Raw genomic sequence first — 22,177 nt, 5'->3', positions numbered from 1 at the left:
AATGCCCAGAAGCAGTTACAGAGAGGAAGTGACATTTTTCTGTAAGTCACTTTTCTGATGGACCGCAGGCCTGCCTCGCCGAGGGTGCCAGGCGAAGGCTTCCGGGAGGGGGGCGGTGGCCGAGCCCCAGGGCGTCCCGATAAGAAAATCAAACAAAAAGACGATGGAAAGACCACCCGCCGGTCCTTCGACACCGAAGTTGCTGCCTTGCTCGCCTCTCCCGTCCTCCTATTCGCTCCGCCAGCGCGCAGGGTCGGAGCGGGGCCTCCCCTCCCCTCCCCTCGGCGCCCCGCTCGACTCCGCGCAGGGTCCCCCGGGCCGGGCTGCTCCCCCGGCCGAGCCGCGAGCCGCGAGCCGCGAGCCGCGAGCCCCGCGCCGGTCCCAGCGCCGCCCGAGCCCGGCCGCCGTGCGCGCCCAGGTGGGTCCCGGGCGGCGGGCGCGCGGGCCTGGGCGGCCCCGCGGCGTCACGGGGCGGAGCGGAGGAGGCGGAGGAGGAAGGGCGCGCGGCGGGCGCTGCCGGGAGGGGCGGGGGCGCCGCGGCGGGAGCGGAGGCCGGAGCAGAGCGGGCCGGCGGGCGCGGGGCTCGGCGGCGGGGGTCGGCCGGGCCCGCGGGGTCCGCCCGGGCCTGAGCGTCCGCCGAGCGGCGGGAGGAGCGAGGGGCGCAGACAAAGAGCGGCGCCTGGGCGGGCGCAGCGCGGCCGCCGCCCGGGACCCGCGCCGCTGCCCCGGCCTCGGCGGGCGGCGCGCGAGGTAAGCGGGGCCGGGGCGGGGACCGGGGACCGGGGACCGGGGCCGGGGCCGGGGCGGGGGCCGTCAACTTGGGCCGCTCTCGGAGTTGCGGCGCCGCGGGGCTGGCGGGGCGGGGCGCGCCGGGGCCGGGGGCCGGGTGCCCTCGCGGCCTGGCCCCGCGGCCGCCGGCATCTCCGGCTCGTCCCCTCCCCGGGCCGGGCGGGCTGGGCGGGCCTGCGCGGCGGTCCCGGGACTGGGCCCGCGCGGGGCCGCGGAGCGGGGGCCGGGCGCGCCCCCGGAGAGGACCGCGCGGATCGCAGGCTCCGCTCAGGACGCGGGAGGCGAGCGCGGCCCACGGAACTTCTGTGGGTCGCGACTGTTTGCGAACCCTTGCGGAGCTGCTGTCACTTGGCGTACGGGAGGCTCTCCGGGCCGGGGCGCTTTGTGCCGGGGCCGGGCTCCGCATCCTGCCCGAGATCACCGGCCCCGGAAACAAAGTTTCTCACGATCGCGCTGCCCTGGGCTTATTCTGGGCGATCGAACCACCCAGCGGTTCTGGAAGAATTCGGTGTGTGACTTGAGGGCGTAGACGGTAACTCCCCTGGTGAGCGCAGTCGGCGTGGAGTGTGCGGGGGGTGTGATCGCAAAACGCTTTCGTTTGTGGACCGTGGAGATCGCCCTGGAAGGGCTGCGCGGGTGCCCGGGGGTTCCGGACTCACTGGCGTCTCTACAGCGCGGGGGACAAAGCAGGAGCGGGCGCGGGTCGGCCTCTGGCACCCAGGACAGGTCAGGTCGGCAGTGTCCCCCGTATTTGGCTTTGTTTATTTTGCCAATAGGTTTAAGGCTGAACGTGGCAAGTTCGCGTCTGCACAACGGGATGAGCAGGCCGCAGCGCTGGGCCCGCGCAGGCCCACCCCTTCCTTTGACCCCAAAGAAACTGCACCCTGAGAGGCCACCGGGTGTGGCTTGCGGGACCCACAGGTAGGGGGGTCCTTACCTGGTCCCGGCCCAGTGTGGCTTTCTCCTGGGCTTCGCCAAAGGGATTTTGGTAGGAATGAGAGTTATTCAGGGTGTGTTTCATCCCACTGCATTTGATATGGTAAGCAACAGGACTTAAAACGACTGAAAATGAAATTAATCTGGGCTGCTTTAACTTATCAAAGCAGACCTAAACTTTCCTCCTAACACTACCTTAATTCACTTACCCAGTGGCCCCAGATGAACGGGTAAATTAATGACAGGATTCAGGCATGGGTGGTGGGGTTGTATAAAGAGGGTAGCAGCCAGCGAACACGAGCAGATCGAGTGGGCCTAACCAGGAGACTGAGCTGTCGGTGTAGGCTTTTAGGTGTTTGGAACGGGGGTTTCCCCAGATGTGGGTGTTAACCGTGTTTCTGAATTAGTGACCAGGAGGGAAAATCCTACTTTGATGTCTCTCTCCTCCAGGTTGGTTAGATGTAGTTTTGAAGAAAGAGGCCGGATCTTAGTGGTCCTCTGGCTGCAGCCAGTTGAGGCTGAAATTGGGAACTTAAAGCAGCTGTAAGCTGGTAGTTACCTAGAGGCCTCACCTGGGCCCCGAGCTTCTCAGCTGCTACCTAAATACTCAGCGGGATTGATCCTGGGCCACGGGATGACATTGCCATCTGGAGGATAGGCTGACCCGTCCCCTTCGCTCCCCATTTAAGGTGGGGCCTGATTAAGGTGATTGCAAGTAGCTGTGCTCATTTGTCAGGCTTTGAGGTTTTCTTTATTACGTGCCCTATACTTCAGTTCTCTTCATCCCTCTTCTCTTTGAAGCTGCCATATTTCCCAGCGTCTGTTAAAATATTTGCATTGGGGGATTATTGAGGTTTTCCAACAAACAGATCATCTGTACACAGTATTTGAGACATGTGTTATCATCCACTGTAAACATACCTGAAATCTTTCTTGTGTGTATACAAACTGGATAACCTTTTAAAATACCCTAAAGTCTTCTCCATTGCCCAGAATGACCTGGAGCTTTTTCCTTGGTCACTTCATTAGCATTGGCTGGATGAGGCTGTGTTACACATGTTTCTCCGGGATACGCATGCTTCTAACTGCCCAGAATGGCCTCCGGTGAACCAGGGGAGAGGGCCGGGGACATGCTTCTCCTCTATGAAAAATCAAGCGGAAGATTGCTCGCTAGAACTGTAGGGTGGGTAGTGGACCATGTTTGGAAATCTAGTAAGCTAACTTTTTTCACAGATGAACTGGAAACTCCCCACAACTCCCCACAACTCCCCACAACTCAAATCCGAGGCTTGCGAGATGAGTTTTCCCATCCAGATGAGTTGCAAATGGCCCTTCCAAAATGTTTCTCTTTCCTAAAATGAGTGATGGAAACCCTTTGTGGCCTGTTTTCAAAGGCTAAAGATGACATCGTGCTGATACTGTTAAATGCTTGAGTTAAGACAGTTTAGAAGGAGGTCAAGAGAGCCATTTAACGGTTTCAAAGTATGGAGCTAAAGTAAAGATAGTTTCTTGTTTCTTTAGGCCATTTTAGTAACACAGTTTTAAAAATTAGACTTTTTTCTTTTCCTACATTTCACTTTGAATGGATCCCAAAGTGTGTCCATTTCTGAAGGTATAATTAACATTAACCAGTTATAACTCCCTCCCCCAACACACACACACGCATTTGTCACAGTTGGCCCCGTGGCTTGTGTTCATTCCTTGTACACACAGATGCCCAGAAAATACTGATTGAACACGTGAATATTGAGTTCTGAGCCTGTCAGTCGTTAAGGCTCTAGGTTCATAAGGTTTTGCTTCCAGCACGTCCAGGTCCAGACAATGGGAGGATTTGGTCTGGTGGCCTCTCTATTTGGTAAATTCTCTGTCAAACGAATCACTTATAGTCCTGAAGCTAAAATTAATTTAAAAAAAAAAAAAAAAAGCAAGAGGAAAAGCAAACCCAGCTACATAACCCCCTGGTGGGTTGCCTAAATGTTTTACTTTTCAATAGGTTGTCTGTCCAGGTTAACCTGAACTGGAAACTCTGGGCAGAGCATTTGTTATCCTGGCCTGGTAAGCTAGCCATTTAGTGTCCTCTTACCTCTTTTTATACCATTTTTTAATGTTTTTAAGAAAAGAAGCTTCAAGTGCGCTCAGAATCGAAATACTGCAATTTCCCCTTTTGAGAGTTTTGGAAAGTGGGATCGTTTTGCTGGTTGGCAGTTAAATGAAGATCTGAAACGCCCAAGTCAGATAAAAATAACAGGTACTAGTGTTCAGATGGAAGATTATGGCTTACCCAGTTAGCTTTCCCGTCCACCACCATACTTAGTATCGAAATAACATGGTGACGTGGGCTCCAGCCCTGATGTCTGTGTGAGGACCCCGGAGCCCAGAGACAGTGGCGGGGTGACAGAGCCCCCTGGCTGCTCAGCAGGAGATGACCCCCAGAGGTGCTGGGCGTGGTAGTCCCTGGGAGGCTGCGGGTCTGCCGCAGGTCCTGATGGGTGGAGTGTGTGGGCCCCTGCCCGGCTGCAGGTGGGAGCAGGGCGGGCAGGTGAGTTCACTCTGGAGGTGACCTCCTGTCCTGATTTCGGTGTCTGAGCCCGTTGGCCTGGACATTCTCTGCGAGTTGAAGGGCGCTTGTCCCCATTCAGTGTGTGCACGCCTGCTCAGGCTGCCCTCACAGATCCCACAGGCTGAGCGTGAAAAGGAAGCTTATTTCTCGCCCTTCTGGAGGCTGTAAAGTGAGGATCCAGGTGCTGGCAGACTCAGTTCTCGGTGAGCCTCTCTTCCTGCTGTGTCCTCACACGCCCTGCATGTGGGGCGTTCTGGTGTCTGTTCCTCTTCCTAGGAGGACACCAGTCCTGTTGGGTTAGGGCCCCACCCTTCTGACCTCATTGAACTTTAGTTGCTGCCAGGGCTCTTTCTGCAGATGCAGGCCCGTCGGGGGTGAGGGCTTCAACATGTGAATTCGGGGGGCAGTTCAGTTCATAACAGTGTGTCACTGTGTTCAAAACCAGGCTGACGATTTTAGGGCTTCCTGTGGCTTCTGTCACCCCGATCTGGGATCTGGTGCTTGAGGACATCTGTGGCGGGGAGGGGAGGGGCTGGCAGCTCAGTGCTCATCATGCAGCCTCCACACGCGGGGAAGGCGGCCGCTGGGATCCAGATGCTTCAGGCTTTGAGGAGAACCGTTAGGAGAGAGAACTAGCCCTGACCAATTCCGTTTGCGGACGCTTCTCCTCAGCCGGTGTTGGCTCAGCTGCAGCACGGTTTTTGGGTCAGGATCACGGTCAAATACAAGATGTACGGAAAGTGCTGGGTTTGGTATGGAAACGAGAGCGTTTCCTGGCCACGGGTGGAACCTGGGGCCAGGAGCATCGCTGGGGCTGCTGCTAAGACTGGATCTGCTGGGAGCCAGCGTCCCCTTGGCGGGTGCGGGAGGGTTCGGTGACGTCCACCCTGATCGCTGCCTGTGTTGCTGGCCTGGGCCAGTGGGAGCTGTTCCAGGCGATCACCTGTGCGACCGCAGCTCTCCAGCTGCAAACCTGTTCATTCCTGACTCAGTCGGTCATTCCAGTGAATCATCCGACTTCCCTCCGGTCATTTCCACTGAAAACTCTGAACATCACAGCTGTTGGCACCGCCTCCTGACCTGCCTGCCTTCTCGTTAATGTCCCCAGCATTGACTCACTGCGTCATCCTGGACTCTCCCTTGCCTCCCAAATCCCAATCTTATTAATTTTACCTCCAAAAGATCTCTTTACACCTGAGCCCTGCGGTACTTCCCCTCTCACTTGCACTGGCAGAACACCTCTTTCACCACGCCTACCGCCCTGCTCATTGCGCCCGGGTACCCGAGCCTGGCCGTGGTCCCATCGCTGGCTCTCCACTGCCCTCGGGTCAGCGTCCCCCGTCCTCAGTGTGGCTACTGTGGGGCTCCTCACTGCTTTCTCAGCCTCTAAATATGCTTCCCCACCCCCAGTACACACTGGATGGCAGCCTGCTAGTTGTGATAACGTTTATTGTCAGTTTATTTTTAAAGACTTCTGTACTTTGGGGCCGATTCCGTGTTACCCTTGTAATAACAGCATCACGGTGCAAGTGCCCCGGAACTATACCTGACCCTTAAGGAAGGCGGAGAGGCTGGTGCCGAAAACGCTGCCTGTGTCTGTTTTCATGTGGGGTGTTTCCTGAGAACGCCCCTTGAAGATTGTCAGGAGCTGTGCTGTCCCATTGAAATATAATGCGAGCCACAGAGGGGGTTTTAACTGTCTAGTAGCCACGTTAAAGATGTAAAAGGAAACAAGTGAAACTAATTTTCACAGTCTGTTCTTTTACCTGGTAGAGCCGAAGTATCTGTATTTCCACGTGTTCAACATAAACCGTTACTAATGGGGTGATTCACATTCTGTTTGTGTGAAGTCTTCGAAAGCCGGCACGTGTTCTCCGTTCATGGCGTACCTCTCGCCTCGCAACATTTGGGTGTTCAGCGGCCCCATGAGGCTGGTGGCTGCATGCTGGAGAGCACAGGTCTGGACACTTTAATGACGCAGGCTTCATTTAGTCTGTGTTTTCCTAAGTTGAGATGGCTGAAAAGACATAGAGGAAGCAACCTGGGATCATAATAATGGTGATTTTTATTCTGTAGTGGGAAGGGTGTAATCTGTAGTTCTGAGGAATACTGTGGTATTTCAGGTACTCAAGCAATTTTAGAGTACTCAAACCAGAGGTGGTTACCTATAATCAGGATACTTGTATGTTTTACAAATGTTTTAAAATGTGTGTAGAATTCTAGAGGTTACGTTACCAACGCAAAATAACTTCTTGGGAATGTTAGTGTTCAGTGTATTTCCGATATATTTAAGTACTTAATTTCTAAGTATAGAACCTAAAAGTCATATTTCTGTAGTGATCACGGGCTTCTTCCCTGACGCACACACACCACACGTTGTAGTGACTGTGCTGACCACGTTACACAAAATACTAGCTCATTGAATGCCTTCAAAAGTTGAGTGTGGGGCTTGCCTGGTGGCGCAGTGGTTGGGAGTCCGCCTGCCGGTGCGGGGGACGCGGGTTCGTGCCCCGGTCTGGGTGGATCCCACGTGCCGCAGAGCCACTAAGCCCGTGCGCCGCAACTACTGAGCCTGCGCTCTAGAGCCCGCGTGCCACAACTACTGAAGCCCACGCACCTAGAGCCCGTGTCCCGCAACAAGAGAAGCCACCGCAATGAGAAGCCTGCGCACAGCAACGAAGACCCAACACAGGCAAAAGTAATAAATAAATAAAAATAAATAAATTTATATAAAAAAAACCTGCGTGTGATTTCTTGCTGTGTTTCTCTTTATAGTCGAGGATATGGAGATATAGCAGGTCAGGCTGCCAAAGGTTCCAGAGCTGGTCAGTGGCAGATTTGGAATTCACACTCAGGCTGTCTGACTTCTGAGGCTCTGTTCTTATCCACTAAGCTAGGCCACCATCTCTTCATTAAGGTGTATCTGAAAATGCGTGAACAGAGCTGTAAACGTTTACGATGGTGTGAGATTGGAGGAACATAATGGAAAACCATTGATAGGGAGCAGAGCTTGGAGGTCGTTCATTCTGGGAACCTCTTACCAGTCAAGTTATGCTGGAGGCCCTGGACTTCGGAAGGACATTGTGAGTAAGCACCGGCCGCTCCAGTGGTCCTGGCGGGTGTGCCGCGGAGAGTCACAGAGGCGCACCCGTGAGCGTCCCCGGCCTTGCAGCTCGTGCCTGCCAGCCCTCCTTTCTGAGTACCACGGGCCAGGGGACCCCCAGACAGGCATACTCTCCAGCTCAGAGCCGGGCCTCAGCATCCCCTGGAGGGTTCCTTCAAACTCATGGCCGGACACACACCAGAGTGTGTCTGCAGGGGGGCCTGAGAATTTGCTTTTCTGATGAATTCTCAGGTGATTTGGAATTTTGGAAGACTGCTGATCTAACTTTGTGGGAACTTCGACAGCGGCTGCCGTCTTAAGCGAGGCTCCTAGTGCCGGACCATCCTAAACACGCCCTTCCGTTGTTGGAGGGCCCTGGAAGCACTGGGTAGCCTCCCCTCGGGGCAGATGGAACTGACATACAATCGAGAGTGTGGTGCTGTTGGGGTGACTTCTGTGTGTTTCCAGGTCGGAAGGCGGTCTCCGATGGGCTATCACGCGGGCAGGCACTCTGAATTCACAGGCTTAGATTTGCAGTCCGGCTGCTTCTCTCCATGCAGCCTGTCCCAGGAGGAGCAGCAAAGATTTATTTACTTAAACAAGCTTAATAATTCTCCCAGCCGCGGTGAGGGCGGCCCGCTCGGGAGGAATCTTAGAAGAGGGAGAGATGGGCGTGAGACGCTTAGAGAAGGCGCCAGTGGCTGTCTCATTGGACGAAGCCCATCAGTGTCGGCATCGATCTTCCTTAAAGGATGTGCCTCAGTTTCGTATCCTATGAGTTCTGGCTGAGCGTTTAAGGATGTCTGCAAGTCAACAGATATTTTAATTATGTCACTTGCAAGCCTGGCTACAGAAGAGCGGTTCTGTCTCTCCCCCTTTCCAGCTGTGTTCGTTTTAAGGGCAGTCCCTTTAAAAGCTTGTGTCCCTGTTTTCAAGTCCGTGTGTGTTGGGGGCAGGGGTGGTGGGGAGATGTCGGGATTGGGGATAAACAGCTCTCTTCTTGCTCTGAGTGATGGGAACCAGCTTGGGGACATGGACGTAAAAACTGCAAGCTGCTGGAGTATTTTTAAGAGACCACGAAATAACGAGGGATTCAGAGAGTTACTTTAGAATCAGTTTCAGGACATTTGATATAGGTGAATAGTGAATTTTCACCAAACTGCTTTCTTTCTTTCTTTCTTTTTTTGCGGTACGCGGGCCTCTCACTGCTGTGGCCTCTCCCGTTGCGGAGCACAGGCTCCGGACGCGCAGGCGCAGCGGCCATGGCTCACGGGCCCAGCCGCTCCGCGGCATGTGGGATCTTCCCGGACCGGGACACGAACCCGCGTCCCCTGCATCGGCAGGCGGACTCTCAACCACTGCGCCACCAGGGAAGCCCTGCTTTCTTATTTAAGGAACATACTTAGGAGCAGAATCTGGCAAGACGGCTATAAAAGCAGAATTTTCCTTTCTTTTGGTTCTTCCCTTTGTATTTCACATTCATGTGTGATTCCCCGACCCTGGCCATGCAGCTTGAGTCATCTGCCTTCCTTACCTGCACTCAGGTGGTTTTCCTTTATGTGTTCACTTACTGCCTTCTTCGGACTGGCCTGGCTTATGTGTACAAGCTCCCCTCCCTTTATTAAGACGTCTGTGCTGCTTCATTTCCCTTCTTGGGGTCTCCATCGTAGGTCTCTTTCATATGGTTCAGGAGATAAGACCCGGTGGTGACTATAAAGAAACTGTCCTCTTAAAACTGGGGGAAGGACAACCGACCCTCTGCTGTTGTCATTTTCACTTTGAAGGGTGCCTGGGTGGAACTGAGGCTCCGTCGAGGGTCGTAGATGAGGGCTCCGGTGCTTGAACTTGACTGTGCCTTGCGCCAGGCGAGCTCAGCCCCGGGAGGGAAGGCTGCCCTGCTTTCTGGAAGAAGGAGATCCTCTTTTCCTTAATGTCTCAGCTCGGAGAGGGTTGTTACAGTCAAAGGCAGAAAATGTTTTCAACATACTGCATACCTGAAAATTCCCATTCGTTTTTGAATTTTCCTAGCTGGTAGATTTGGGTTAAGAAATAAAAGCAATTCACTTTGGCAAATACAAGAGGATACCTTTTCAGGTGTTAATATTAAAAAAAGAAACTTGATGGGACTTCCCTGGCGGTCCAGTGGTTAAGACTCTGCACTCCCAATGCAGGGGGCAATGCGTTCGATCCCTGGTTGGGGAACTAAGATCCCGCATGCCGCAGAGCGCGGCCAAAATAAGTAAGTAAACAAATAATTAAAAAAAAAAAGGAACTTGAGACGTGACCCTCTACTCTTGTATGTAAATTAGTGGTTCTCAACCAGGGGTGGTTCTGCCCCTCTGGACAATTGGTGGTGTCTGAGGACATTTTCCAGTTGTCAAGACTGGGGAGTGGTCCTGGTACCCAGTGGGCAAAGACAAGGGATGCTACCCAGCACCACGCAATGCAGCAGACTGTCCCCACAGCAGAGGGTTAACTGGCCTGAAAAGTCAGTGTTTCAGCAGCCTTGTTACGAGCGACTGCTCATATACTTTGCTTAAACCTTTCAATTAATGGCCCATGTGTTCTTTCACGCAGTTGCCTTCTTGGAGATCATTTTTTCCCTGCAGTTTGTTTTTTTTTTTAATAAATTATTTTATTTATTTATTTTTGGCTGTGTCGGGCCTTCGTTGCTGCACATGGGCTTTCTCTAGTAGCGGTGGCTTCTCTCATTGCGGAGCACGGGCTCTAGGCGTGGGGGCCCCAGCAGTTGTGGTGTGCGGACTCAGCAGCTGTGGCTCACAGGCTCAGTAGTTGTGGCACACGGGCCCAGCTGCTCCACGGCATGTGGGATCTTCCCGGACCAGGGCCCGAATCCGTGTCCCCGGCACTGGCAGACGGACTCCTAACCACTGCGCCACCAGGGAAGCCCTCCCTGCAGTTTTATAAACATGAAAAATAATACCTATTTAGAAAGCTAAACAGTATTTATACACCTCTACAGTTAAGTATATAAAGGAGAAAGTTTAATATAACTGAGTTAACCATGGTTTATCTGTAATATTGTTGGTGGTAAAGTATGGCATGCATTGTTTTTTAAATTTTCTACTTCTCCCTCTTTGGACCAGATAAATATGAAATGCTGATTTTGTAGGAAGCATTATGAAATCTGGCTGAACCGTGGTGACAACACATTCCCTTTAGAATGTCCACAAACAGGGAAGTAATGGGGTCCCTTATCAGTTGCTTTTAATAGGTAGTTGATTTTCAGAGTTTGGTTTAATCGAAGACCTCTGTTTACTTAGCTCAGAATCCTTACAATTGGTGATTGTTTATAGGAAAAAAACCCTGTTTTTGTTGTTACTAAAGTTTTTAAGATCCTAGGTTCAGCCTGCTAATCTTTGAGCTGGTCACATCTGTCAGCTTTTGAATGTTTTATTTCCTTTTTTTTATATAGTTCTAAAATAAACTCTTCAGGGGAGAGAGAACCAAAATATCACAAATTAGACCTTATCCAGGGAGGAGGAAAGGGAAAATGATAATTGGGTTGTTCGTCTCTCTCAGCGTCTGGCTCAGCGGCAGCGCTGCCTGTTAGGTGGCCTGGATCGCCGTGTTCTCTCTGCCCTTCTTTTTCTTTATAAGCAGGCTCTGACTTGATAAAGTCAGAGAAGCCTAGAAATTGAGAGGGCTGCCAATGAGAAGTTTCCTTGGCTTAATCTAGATCGGTTTTCTGTAAATCATTTCCTGTTGTATTGCTCTTCCCTTTTACTTGGTCACTTCTTGTATCTGCTCTCTTCCTGTTCTGTTGCTAGGATAAACACAGAATGAGCCTGCTGGAAATTTTTGAACTTTTCTCGGTGGAGATGGTTACAAGTGCAGTCAGTCTTTTTCTTTCCTTAACCTCCCGTCCTCGTGTGCACTGAGAAGGACCGAGGAAAGGTCAATAGTCACTCTCTGGACAGACTTGGAGGTTCTGCAGTTGTGTGCTGCCCGGTAACATTGTGTGTGTCTAATTGTTCTGTGTGTGTCACCGTATCATTTGATCCTGACTCATCGGTGGAGGAGCAAGTACTGTGACTTGGCCACAGTGGAGAGAAGGAACGTGAGGGTCACAGGGACGGGGGCTGGCCGCAGGGGTCCTGCTGTCAGGTCGTGCCCCGGATCTGGAGCTGCGGACGCAGGGCTTCCTTAGGGCTTTGTCTTTACGGTATTGAAATCCCCTCCTCCCTCAAAATAAAACGTTTGCCGGCATGCAGTAACTTCCTGACTTTTCATTATGATAGGGGCTGGCTTAAAACAGCCTCATCCTGAACTTCAGTAATAGCTGGCCTAAATGTGAACTCGGAGACGTCTGGTTTCCTGTGAGCAGTGAGGGTGCGCGTGTCCACCCGCTGCTAGTTTGGCCCAAGCTGCCCGGCTCGCTTCTAACACCTCTCCACCTCCGTCTCACCTTCTGCGAAGCAGGGGCTTAACGCTGATGTTTTCAAAGACCTTTTGTGGCTCTGCCTTCCCTGTTTAGAAATTGCAGCTGTGCAGTTCCTTATTCGAGAAGGGTCTTCAAAACAGAGTGGGCTGAACCGGCCTGCGCGTGGTAAACTGAGGCTGCTGGTCCCTTTTTGTGAATCTGGCTGGAGGACCGAAGGGCACGTGTGCGGGGACAAAGCGCAGGCTGCCTTCTCCATCCCGATCTGACCCACAGATCAGACTGCCGGACTAGGTTGCCGTCCCTGAATTGTCACCCAGTGAAAACTTTTGAGTGCCGACTACAGCAGAAGCACCGCGCTAGGAGCTATGGACACACAAAGGTAGACCACTCAGAGCCCTGCCCTCAGGGAGCTTGTGAACCAGCAGAGTGATTTTGCAGGTTCACGATCGACGCTTCTCTGTGGGGTCCTGTGGGTGGTGCAGGGGAGACCCATGGAAAGTCCTCAAGGCCAGGGAGAATTCATTTCAGATATTCTCGGGAGAGTCAGGTAGCCCTGAGACCGTGGAGTGTCCGCTGAGCAGGGATGGTCCCAGTTGCCGCTGGTAAAGCTCTGTGGCCGCATTGCAGCTGGGGCTGGCACCCTGTCCTCCCCCGACACCAGCCTCCCTTCCCGGGACGGTGCTGTCTTCCAGGGCCTGCGTGAGGCCATGCTGTCAGTTTGCTTAGGATGAACGTGTGGTTTTGGGGTCAACTACTCCGTAATTTTCAGATTATGTAAACTCTGCTTACACGTGATTTATTTGCCTACGACTTTTAGCTCTTAAAAAGAAAAAGAACAAAACTACTTATTGCTGCTTTTAATGGAATGCTGGTGTCAGGAAGCCCACTGATACTTCTAATTCCTTTTTTTTTTCCTAATTGATGACGGTGTAAGTGCATTAAATTGCCGTTACATTTTAATCTAGAAAAGATTTATTTAATCAGATTACCGCTTCGCCTGGATTGGTGATGAATATTGTAAATCCGTCCTGTTCAGGCATTTTGCAGGTTTGTTTTTTATCCTGATTGTCGAGTTCGAAGTGTTTCCTTTGAAATGTGAACTATTTGTTCGCTCCATTATAGATGTTATTTTTTTGTATTTTTTCAAATGCAGTGTTTCAGGTCGTTGACCTCGGCTTCATCTAGTTCCCAAATCATCGTGCCCTTTTAACAGCAAGTCGGTGGACCAGTTTCTGTGTTTCTGTTTAGCATCCGGAAATAATTTAATCCTGGCATTCAAAACAATTCAAATCATAATCAGTGATTTGTCCTCTGTTTCACACTGAACTCGTTTACGGTTCCTCCTTTAACTTTTGATGACGTGGGTTAGTGATACGCTGTAATGAATGCTTTGTGTTTAAGGGAAGCTTAATTTGAGAATAACGAGAATTTAATTTGAACTATGAGTTTTGTGTTGGCCGTTTTAAAGATTGATTGGAATACATTGATTCCTGGCTCTCAGGGACCTTAACAGGAGAAAATTTAATGCCTGCTAAATAAGTCTTTTTGGGTCTCATTCAAGGAAGCAAGGTCTTTGTTGTCGTTTACAGACTTGTGTAGAGTGTGATTTTATGTGAGTAAGTACAGGTCACGTGTTCTCTGAAGAACAGCAAAAATTGTACTGTTTCAACCAAGTAAATAACCTTATACTGTCGTGTTGAGCTAATCAATAAATGTGTTTATCTCCTTTTGCTGAGTAGACTTTTTACTAATTTTTCCAAAGTACACTTTGTAATTGTTGAAAGGCGTTCATGTTATGCTTTGCATATATGGATTTATGTGTAGTATGTATAGTACATATATATTTTAAAATAAACCTTTAATTTTAGAAACGTCTTAGACTTACAGAAAAATCCCAAAGAGAGTACAGAGAGTTGCCATACCCAGCATCCGGTTTCCACTGTTGTTAACATCTCCCGTTACTCTGGTACACTGGTCACAGCTCATGAAGCAAGACTGGTACTTTATTGTTAACTATAAAGTCCATACTTTTCTGGATCTTCTTACTTTTTCCCTAATGGTCTTTTCTGCCCCAGGATCCCATGCTGGAAACCTCATTCCATTTACTCATGGTGTCTCCTGAGGCTCCTCTTGGTTGTGACAGTTCCTAGACTTTCCTCCTTCTGACGATACTTTCAGTGTTGAGGAGGACCAGCCAGGTGTTTTGTGGAACGTTCCTCTGTTGGGATCTGTCTTGTGTTTTTCTCGTGATTAGGCTGGATTACACGTTTGGGGGAGAAGACCACAGAGGGTGAGCACCATTTTCATCACATCCTGTCAAGGGTGCATGATATCAACGTGGCTTGTCCCCACTAACCTTGACTTTCTGGCTAAGGTCGGCTCTGCCAGGATGTCCACTGTGGGCCCACTGGGGAGTGACCCAGGGCTCCTCTGTTTGCGCTGCAGTCTTGGAAGGAAGCCCAATGCCCTCAGAGGTCCGGTGGAGGGAAATGGAGTCACAGCCGTGAACCCTGCCCTGCAAAGGTCAGTCTGGGCCAAAGGAGGGTGGTCCTCAGTGCCCGGCTTGTCTGAAATGGTTCCGTCATGTGTGTGTGTGAGTGAGGGCAGGTGAGTGTGTGCACGTGTGACGATGGGGATGTCCGTGGACTTTGTCCAATTTGGGCAAATAAAAACCAGCAGCAGATCTTCCTGGTTTCAGCACAGGCCTGATGCTTCGCGCTCTGAGATGGCCATCCTGTGCTCAGGCAGACCCGGTGAAGGGGGGGCGGAGGCCTGAGATGGTCCCTGCACGAGAGGAGGTGCTCAGTGGTGACGGAGGTCCTGCTGCGGTCCCAGCCCAGGGAAGGTGCACTGCATCTGTGGACACAGCCGCTCTGGCGGCCCTTACCAGCTGCCCAGGTGCCCTGACGCGGCTCCAGGTGTGCGTGCTAGCAGATTGGGGCTGCGGGGCGTGGGCTCAGCAGCTGGCCTGGGGAGGGGATGGCGTGGGGCTTTCCTCCAGTGGCTGGTCAGGCGGAAGAGTGGTTGGCCTTCCTCTGGGGTGCAGAGAGGGTCAGGTTTAATAGGGCTGGTAGCCTCTTTCACTTTCCTGTTTGTACCTCCCCTGCCACTGACGGGATGCTTTGAGGGTGGAGGTGGAAGGCGCCCTGTGGGGATACTCCTTACCGTTCCGCCCTCCCCAGAGCTACGTACATTAGAGAGAATCAGTTATGTTCATTCGTGTTCATAGAACTTGTATTAGTGCATTTTGTTTATTAAAATTGACTGCTTATAAACATCTGCAGTGGCTTTTTTGAACATTATTTTCTTTAAATCCATGCCTCCGTGTTAAAGTATAATTTATGATTTCTATTTTGACCTGTGGTTTCTGATAATCGTTAAAAAATCTTTCACTGAATTTTTTTGTTTTGACTGGGGTTGTTTATGTGAGTTTTGGCGTCTATGTGTAGAAGAATCATGACATGAAAATGAGAACTCCCACTTTGCTGGGAAACGTTTAAGGACAGCATTTTTGGAATTGGCTGGGCTTGGGTTTTCTTTATAGCAAGTCTGCTGGAAGCAGCGTTCCATATGTAGAAGCAGGGCTGAACAAGGTGGTCTGTTCAGCTTCCTTCCAGCTTCAAGTTGGAAGAGGACTTGCTGGAGGAAACGGTAGTGAGTAGGTGGCAGAGCGTCAAACCAGGGGAGTGGGAAGGAGTGGGGGACTGGTCCAGCCTTGGGCTCCCGGGTCGGGCTCTGTCCTCACATCCGCACGCGTTCCTGTTACAACAGCACAGGAGCCTCTGCTCTGACGGGTCCTCCCTGGGGCCCCGCCCGAGTCTGGAATCTAGGGATTTGTTGAATCAGCCCTGGTTCATGGCATCATGGGAAGTTCTGAGTGGTTCCCCAAAGGCGGTTCTTATTCCGGGGGCCCTTTGGGGAGAGGATGGACTTCAGGGGGTCCGTGGCCTTGGGGTGAAAAACTTACATTTTTATCTTCACTAGCTATTAATTAGTGTTTCCTTCCATTGTGAAAGTAGGGAGCACAACCCGTGACGTTCGCGGCCATCAGAGAAACGAGCGGGGCTTTTGCATCACCACGTCGTGGTGGTTGCAGATGGTTGGGATTTGGGCTACTCTCGTCTTCCTTCGATTACGGGGGTTATTAGACCTGCCATACCCTCTTGGTTAGCGTATTCCTAAAGAAGCACATGTGCATCTCATATTCTTTTTTTAAATCATACTTTAGTAACTGTCTTCTCATACAATTGCATAAAATGAAAACCATTTAAAAGCATTCTGAGCGGGAGGCCCTGGGCCTCCCCTTCTGACGAGGGGGAGGGCGTGCATGGCACAGGGCGTGGGCCTGGCAGGTCCGGTGCTGTCTTGTCTGATGACGGAGCTGCTGGGACCCAGGCCTCGGGCCAGAGATGGTCCACATGGGCATCGTGGAAAGTAATTTAATTCTGTTGCCTCACAGAAGTCTCTCCAGTCACGCGGTGATGACAGAACATCCCCCAAGCGCATAACATAAAATCCTTTGTCTGTAAGAAAAACCTAAGAACAATTGTACTTAAATCAGATAGAAGGCCTAGTCATTGTTTTTGTAAATTTAATTATTTCAATCGTCATAGTGGGAAAATACATATCCGTTTATTATCTGAAAAAAATGAATGTAAATAGTGTTCTGGGATTTGGGATGAGTTAATAGCCTAGTGATTGGGTTGGGTTGTGCATTCGGGACTTAGGGGTTTAGAGTAACTTCCAGCGTCAGGAAACTGTCAGGGACTTTTAAAAATCTCTCGCATTAAAGAGTTTGACTTTTTGGTTCTCGGGTGTTAATGGCAGAAGGGTCCCTGGAGTCTTTGACCCCGTATTAAACAGAAATACGTTATAAAATAAGAAGTGGCTTGGAAGAAGAGTTGGTGCACGGAGCTGTGACTACCAGCTGCGGGGCTGTGGAGGACGCTTCCTCAAGAACGAACACGTCAGTAACGACCGCAGACCTTTACCAAACGTTCTGTCTGCCCTCCCCTAATATTGCTCTTGACTACACCCCTGCAGGCTGCCTCCGCCCCGTGTAAATAGGGAATTTATCCGAGTGCGGTCCTGGCGGCCTTTCTGGAGCGTTTTCACGTGGGTGTGTTGTATTTGCACACGTGTGCGGTGACCCTTGGTGGCGGCTGGCTGGGCGTCTTCACCAGGCAGGTGGGGGGGCGCAGCAGACACCCGCATCCCTAACGCACCGGCATCCCTAAGGCACCCGCATCCCTAAGGCACCCGCATCCCCGCTGTGCCTGCCTCTCTCCCAGCTGCCCTTCCCCAGGGGCAGAATGGTCCCCGTCACGTCACTTGCTCTGGTGGTACGTTTGCAGCACTGCCAGGTACGAATATGAACGTGCGGGCTGAACACACACCTTCCCATATGAGACCTGGCTTTTTGAGACATCTTTTCTGGCACTGCTCTTTTTGTCTTTTTTTGGTGGAGTTTCTTTTAGTGATAAAGGCAACCTACTAACTAACTCTTAAAGACCATATTTAAAAAGGAAAATGCTTCCTGTCACCGTAACATCCTAAAAGAGAGACATTTCACGTTTGTCATTAGTCCTTGAAATTATGTGTGACCATTTGTACAGTTTCATATTCTTCTTAATATGAGCATTTTCCCACCTTATTAGTAATTTGGTGATGTTTTCTTGTTGCCCAATATCCCGTAGAGGGACAGCGCCCTCAGTAGTGTAAGCTGCTTCCCGCTGACTTGGTCATTTAAATTTCTGCTCCAGTAGATGAGGTGCCTGTGTGCTCCTTTATATTTCTTTTCTTCTACTGAGCTGTTCCTTGACATAAGTTCCTCGGCGAGGGGTTGCAGAGTTAAGTGGTATGGATGTCTTTATGGTTCTTGATAGGTGTTTCCAAAACCCCCCCTTCTAAAGGGGCCGCACCAATTCTCGGTCAGGTACAAGCATCAGTGTCCCCCAGGGTGTGACAGGCACCCCCCTCTGGACAGGCACCTGGAGTCGACGGGTTCCAGAAGGCCTCACTTCAGAGTGACCGTGAAACAGGGCCAGAGCTCTCTGCTGTCAGAACTCCCTCTCGGTCATCCGAAGGCCAAGCTTGGAGCTTACTTCCTAGCTGGTGGCTGTTCTTTTTTTTTTGCGGTACGCGGGCCTCTCACCGTTGTGGCCTCTCCCGTCGCGGAGCACAGGCTCAGCGGCCATGGCTCATGGGCCCAGCCACTCCGTGGCATGTGGGATATTCCCGGACCGGGGCACGAACCCGTGTCCCCTGCATCGGCAGGCGGACTCTCAACCACTGCGCCACCAGGGAAGCCCTGGTGGCTGTTCTTGAAAGGACTCTGTGACAGCATCTGGAGTGTCCCCAGCATGTCTTGGTCCTTTGAGGGTGAATTTAGTTTTTGTTAGTAACGGATCATTCTTTGGAGCCTTGTTTGGGGCGTAAAGGGAGTGATGGAATAGGATTAGCTTGGTTTTGGTCACTGGCCAAGTGAGACAGAGGTAACGGGACCACTCTTGTTTAAACAGTAATCTGATCTCGAAGGACCATTTCAGAGAAAGCGTTGCAAGACGTTTCCTGTACGTTTGCACGCCTAGGAGAGGTACGTGGGAAGAGGGTCTCTAGCCGGCTGTGAGCTGTCTGCTGTCCGGTAACAGGTGAAGTGCCCAGGTGAGCCGTGCAAGCTCCAGAGATGACACAGCCACGTGGTTTGGAGCCGCCGTGTGTGGTTCCCAGTGGAAGGTGACTGATGGCATCCGGGCCTGACGGTCCTCACTGCCCCGCAGCCGGCTGTGCTCCCTACCAGGCAGGACTCCCTGAAACGACAGCCCTGCTTCTGTGTCGGGTTTCCGTGACCAACCCTAGTCGGCTCAAGGCAGAGTAGAGATCACTTTATCGTGTACCCTTTAAAAAGATTTTCAAAGAAAGTGAAGGAATGAAGGGGGGGAGGGGAGCACAAAGCGGGCAGGGATGGGCAGGGGCCCGGCCGTTCCAGCTGCGGGGTGCTGGGGGCCACAGGGAGGGGGCAGACTCCACGGGTTTCTGTCTCCCTCGCCTCCTAGTTTCGATGCTCTTTTGCGCTTGCGCTGCGTCCCCTGGGGGTTTATCCACCAGGCCCCCCTTCAGGGTGATCCGTGCAGAGAAGCCAGGAGTCAGGGTCCCCAGGTGCACAGCCTGGCTGCCTCGCTCGGTCCCCACACCTCCTTTCCTCGGCCTTCCCTCCACCTGGAGGGCGGGTGGGATTTTTCCCCCAAACCATTTCCATCTGTAGTGAGTCTTAGATTCATGAGCCAATATTTTTAAAAGTGTTCAGATTAGTTTGATAATTGACTGGAGCCTTCCTGCTGCATTTTCCTGCTGTGCTGAGACTGTCGGTCAGAGTCAGGAGTGGAGAGAAGGCTGGCGTGGGTACCTCGTCCAAGAGGACCTGGCACCTCGAGTACGGCAGCACTCACCCCCCCCAGGTGCATAGCATCTGTGCAGGAAGCCCCCCAGGTCAGGACACACGTGGGCCCTGCTGTTCCCCTCCCTCTGCAGAGGCAGGACCTACGCTGACCAGGAGGCCTCCTTATTCCTCCATCTGTTCCCTGGGTGAACGTTTTAATTTCATTTTTGTCACGTGTGTCATCCACGTTGAAGCGAGTCATTTGCTGTGAACTTACTACCTCTAGGGACGATACCTAAATGGCCTGCTGTGATGTCCAGTAAAAGTAACAGTAAGTGACCTTGCAGGCTTTCACTTCCCCGGGTCAGCCTTGTTTCAACAATACCCTATTTTGTGAAAGGTATCCTTTATAAATGTATTTTGGCGTACCGATGTTAGATAGAATCACGTATTTAGGAATGTCTATTTCTGTTCATGGTGTTGTTAAAAAATAAAATCCAACTGAGTAAGTGTTAGAGATCTTACTGGCTTTATTTAGCATTCATGAATCGGCCAGTGTCCCATCTGCAGCTAGAGAGGAGCCTCGAGGAGCTGGACGGATGAAGGACTTTCATCCTCAGAAGGGAGCAGGGACAAGGAAGTGATGCTGGACAGAGCGGGTGGGTTATTACAGGGTCACTTTCCTGTAGGGGACAAGTGGCAGGAGTCTACCAGGCAGCTGACCAGTGCTGGTCAGGCGGTTCCTGACCCACTGGGTTAAGATTCCGTTTCTGGGAGAGCGGAAACTGTAATGAGGTCTCTATTTGGTGACATAGGGTTACAACAGGTGACTCCACTTGGGGGCCATGGTCTTGCTTTTAGCAGCATAGAGCAGGGGTTGGCATACTCTGGCCTGGGGGCCAGACCCGCTCCCAGCCTGGTCTTGTGAGTAGTCCTATTAGAACGTGGCCTGTGTTTGTCTTCCCGGTACGGGGGCAGAGCTGAGTCATTGCAGCAGAAACTGGCTCGCAAAGCCTGAGATATTTATCTGGCCCTTTTCCAGGAGAAGTCCGCCCACCCTGGTGTGCAGGGTCGCACGGGGGTGAAGTCAGAGGTCCTCGCTCTGTCACTTTGCTGGCGGGAGCTCGGCGCCTTTCTGTGCTAAGAGGCTGGGATGCTCGTCACTAAGGGGGCGTTAGGGTGAATCCAGCCCACGGACCCTGCACACCGTACACCCTGAGTGCGTATCAGCTCTTTCTTCCCGTTGTTGTCACGCACACCCTCCCATCCTGGTAGCCGCTTGCTTTCTACACGTAAAAATCTGAGGTGCAGAGAGGGTTTCAGTCCCTGAATTTTCAGAAATGAAGGCATTTAAAACAGCGCTGCTCACTAGAGCTGTAATATAAGCCCCAAATGTGAGCTAAATAGGGAGCTTTAAATTTCCTCGTAATCTCATTAAGAAAGCAGGAAGAGAGATGAAATTAATTTCAGTAATGTGTGTATACAGCCCAATATCATTCCAACTTAGAAAAAAATGACCAGTGGGATATGTGATTTTTATTTATTTTTTTAGTCCATTTTTAATTTATTTAATTATTTATTTTTGGCTGCGTTGGGTCTTCGTTGCCGTGGACGGACTTTCTCTAGTTGCGGCGAGCGGGGGCTACTCTTTCATTGCGGTGCACGGGCTTCTCATTGAAGTGGCTTCTCTTGCTGCGGAGCACGGGCTCTAGATGCGCGGGCTTCAGTAGTTGTGGCACGTGGGCTCAGTAGTTGTGGCTCGCGGGCTCTAGAGCAGAGACTCAGTAGTTGTGGCGCACGGGCTTAGTTGCTCTGTGGCATGTGGGATCTTCCCGGACCAGGGCTCGAACCCGTGTCCCCTGCACTGGCAGGTGGATTCTTAGCCACTGCGCCACCAGGGAAGTCCGGGATATGTGATTTTTAAACGTTTGTGCTTTTTCCTTCCGTGCCCGTCTCTAGACCCGGTGTGTCCTTAGAGCAGGACACAGCCAGACCGGCTGCATCTTGGGCGCTCAGTAGCCGCGGGACCAGAGGCTTGTGAATGCAGGTCTTGGATCCTCTGGCACCAGCTGTGTCTCCCGTACTTCCGTTGCATTCTGACCCCAGCTACTGAGAGTTGGTGCAGAACCCATAGGTGAAGAGCTCAGTCCCACAAGACCACGCCTTCAGATGCCAGGCATAAGTCCTGAGGCTCCTGTGCTTCTGACCCACTGGCCATGAACTGAGGGTTCCCGTGACTGCCCCCCGCCCCCTTTGGGTTTGATGATTTGCTGTAATGACTCAGAATCGGGAAAGCACTTTACCATCAATGGCTTATTACAAAGGATACAGCTCGGGGACAGCCCGAGGGAGGAGAGGCATAGGGCCGGGGGACGGGGGGTGCAGAGTCTGAGTACCCTCTCCTTCCAGCACATTGGGATGTTTAGCAGCCCGCAGGCTCCCTGCATCTTGTTCCTCCAGTCCCCTCCTCGCCCTGGTGGGGTTGACAGCTCTCACTCTCTGATCTTAAGGCTGGTCCTTCCTGGCCCCATCCCGAAGCCATGAGGGGAGGCCAGCTCTGGGCCACTTCATTAGCCTCAGCTTGGGCGTGGGGTAAGGGGCTAGTTACCAATAACCAGGGACGTTCCTGTCGCTCCGGACATTCCTGGGCCTTAGGAGCTCTGTACCGGGAACTGGAGAGCAGGACCACGCATATTTGAGCCGCATCGGGACGCCTGGCTGCACCCCCACCCTTCCTCCTCCCCAGCGGGCCGTGCCCCCTTGGAGAACATTCCTCCTCTGTGAAACAGCTGATGCGGTCTTGTTTCACATTCTTCTCTACCCTCCGGACTAATCACGGCTCTCACTGTGCTGCTAACTCCCCCAGTTCCCGGTTCTCAGGAAAAATATAGTAACATTTCTAGGGAAGCTCAGAGATACAGACTGCATAAGTGTGGCACAAAAACTGCGACTCTGCTTCTAATAACTTCAAGAAGAATAATGAAACTGTGGAAGATAGGCATCTGT

This window comes from Phocoena phocoena, chromosome 14 (genome assembly GCF_963924675.1).
Source record: "Phocoena phocoena chromosome 14, mPhoPho1.1, whole genome shotgun sequence".
Lineage (NCBI taxonomy): Eukaryota > Metazoa > Chordata > Mammalia > Artiodactyla > Phocoenidae > Phocoena > Phocoena phocoena.
The sequence above is the reverse complement of the archived record's forward strand: the minus strand, read 5'-3'. Positions refer to the sequence as shown.